We start from the raw sequence: 3,221 nt of genomic DNA on the forward strand, positions 1-3,221 counted from the left end.
ATAAATCACTTTATGGAATGTCGACAAGACGTAGTTTACTTCTGACGTAGGATTTTCTGCTCACGAACTTTTCCGATAACCCATTATAAGCTAGTTTCCTTGTATTTCACTAATAAATGTTCCACTAAAAACAACAGCGTAGTATGATTTAGTTACGAGTATAGAGATTTGAGCGAGAAAGTCTAGCGTCGTGGCTACTATATTTTACTTGTTTCTCAAGTTGTGTTTTGAACAGAATAGTAACTTTCCTAGATTGTGTGTGTCACTAAATTGTTTTATAATTATTAGTTTATTTCTGCCTAAAGTAGAAACGAACTGATACATGATGTAACTCATGTCCAAAATGATTGTCGCATATCTATAACTGTCTTCTTGTAAGGATATAATTTGATAATGATTTTGCTGGGTACGAGGCACATCCAGAAAGTAAGTTTCTAACGCGTCCCGTACCTAGAAAACCGTATGTTGTGCAAAGCGACTGCTTGTACGTGAGAGAGTAAGGTTCTAACATGGCACATGCGCCAGTGGAACTTCCCTAGTTTTCTCAGTAGTATTCCAGCTCCCACCGCGTGTGAAGTGCGAGCAGTGATAAAGTTTTTGAATGCACAGGGCATAGCACCAATCGAAATCCATTGTCAGCTGTGCCAGGTCCATGGGAATAACGGCATGAGCAAGCAGTTCCTGCAGATTTTCCGCTACTTATTGCACACCACTGTCACGGAGTGTCTGTTGATCAGGAATTTTTATGTTGAAGCAACTGACCCTAGAACACAAAGCAAGGCGCACAGGGTCAACATTGATATTTTTGCAACGATATAGCTGACAATGAATTTCAAATGGTGCTATACCCTCTTCATTCAAAAACTTTATCACTGCTCGCACTTCACACACGGCGGGAGCTGGAATACTAACGCCAATCTTCAATCACTGGCATGGCACTACTGAGAGAATTAGAGAAGTTCTGCTGGCACATGCGTCATGTTAGGACCTTAGTCTCTCATGTACACGAAGAAATAATATTCAACCGTAATCCGACCCAGTCCAATCTACATGTATCAATGGTGTCAACTCTAAAAGTAATTCAGATTTTTAAGACAATGTTACACTTCTTTTATCTATTTCTCTTAAATGAAAATAATTATCAATTTGTTATAATATTTCATGTTGTAAGACTTCAACACCAAATGTAGATTAAACTCAGAACCATACGAGAAATCAAATATTTTATTAAATAATCGACATTTTGTCTGTAATGTACAATATAATTTTCACATTTCTAAATTGTGGATATACTGTTTTCGTTGGAAATACTATTACTTCAATATTATTGGACTTGGAAGTGCATTTCAAAACTGAATATTGAAACTGTAACAATTTTAGCATAAAACTCCTTCACATTCATTCGCCCTCAAAATTATGCCGAACTCTCTCACCATCACAAACTCAAGAGGGCGCGGTGACTCAGAGGTAGAGTGTTCACCTCAGGTGCTTGGGGTCCCTAGTTCGATCCAAGCTCGCGCCATGTGGACTTTGTGGTGGACAAACACCGTGCTCGTGAGTTTTCTCGGGGTTCTCCCGTTTTCCCCACTTTCTTCATTCCACCATTTCACTCATTTCTCATTATCACCGTCTCTTTGAGCCTAACCAACATAATCGTGGGACGTTAAACTGAAATATTTCATTTGTTTCATCACAAACTCAATTTCTTCATGACTCAAAGTTCTCTGAAAGGCCAGTTAAAGAAACAACATGGAGAAACAAAAATGAATGGTTTCTTTTACAAAAGTTAAATAGATTTTGGTTTAATTGTATTATACATTCACATGCTAGTGTGTACCAAGAGTGATGTCGAAGTGTTGCCATCCGTTCAGGTTTGAAGTGTTATCAGAGGCGAATACAAAACTTTGTTGAGGAAGTTCTAACAATAGAGATTTTTGATATGTAGAAATGTTCTATGTAATGTATACAGCAAATTCAAATTTAATATTCCAAGTTGTACGCAGTGTATGTGTGTCTTTCATTCCTTTAGAAATACATAGCAGCAGCAACAAACCTTCTTTGATCGATTTCCATGTTTAAGCTGGCAATCAAAAGATCATGTGATAGGCTTTTAAATACATTATACGTTATAAAGATCAATATGCTGTGGGTTCAGAAATCACGAAAATTTGAAAATCTTATAATAATCAGTACCAATATTTTGGAGGTTCAAGGACAAACTCTCACACTATACAGATCTGCAGGTTGCAAATAGAACTAATGTTACCAATTGAATGCTGCACATAAAAATACATATTATTACGTTAAATTATACTGATTTTATATTACTTATATTTATATTACTTCAACTATATTCGGTAAAGCTAGCAACTGTGGCTATGAAACGCACAACATGCATTCTTTTTTTTTTTTCAAAAATTCAAACGGTGCATAGCTTTCATTTTTGTCACAAAATTACCCTACTACTTCAAACCTCAATCACCGTCAACTAACTTTAAAATTAAATATCTGAGCTTCTACTCATTATCATTCAAAAATTCGAAAGGAGCACCAAGATTTAATTCTTAAACAATTAATCAGAATGTGTCACAAGTTATCTATATCTAAGGATAAAATTACATAAACGAAACTATAATTGTTATTTACGGACGGATTTTAAACTTTCAAACAGATATCAATAAACAACCAAAATTGCCATTTTCTAAACGTATTGGCGGTTGGATAAGTACAAGCACAAAATTATAGAAATTCAAATATTACAGTTTTCTGATCTCTATAATTATAAAAGCTTTTAAATTTTAAACAATTACATGATAGTTGCAAGTGAGTATATTCATAGTGGCGTCTTATATAAACTTTGTTCTCAATTCGAAATAATGATTTCTAAAACTCAGTCCACTGACCATAGTCAAAGAAAATAAACAAACATTGATTTTAAATACAATTTGTGCTATCGTGTACATCTTGAACAATTATTGTTATTTAAAATTATAGTGCGAATAATTTTCTTTTGGAGTTCCATACTAACAGCTCATTTTTTCTTAAAACATTTTCTAATTCGATTTTTTCACTTCTTACATTCATTCTAAAGTGCAGTTGCTTCATAATCATTATCTAAATATTTCAAACTTCATGTTTCACATATAGTTTACATTATCTCTATTGTTATAAAGTTTTGTATGAAATGAAACTCTTTCACTTGTATAATATGTTTGAATTAT

Source organism: Thermobia domestica, chromosome 13 (genome assembly GCF_964235325.1).
Source record: "Thermobia domestica chromosome 13, izTheDome1.hap1.1, whole genome shotgun sequence".
NCBI lineage: Eukaryota > Metazoa > Arthropoda > Insecta > Zygentoma > Lepismatidae > Thermobia > Thermobia domestica.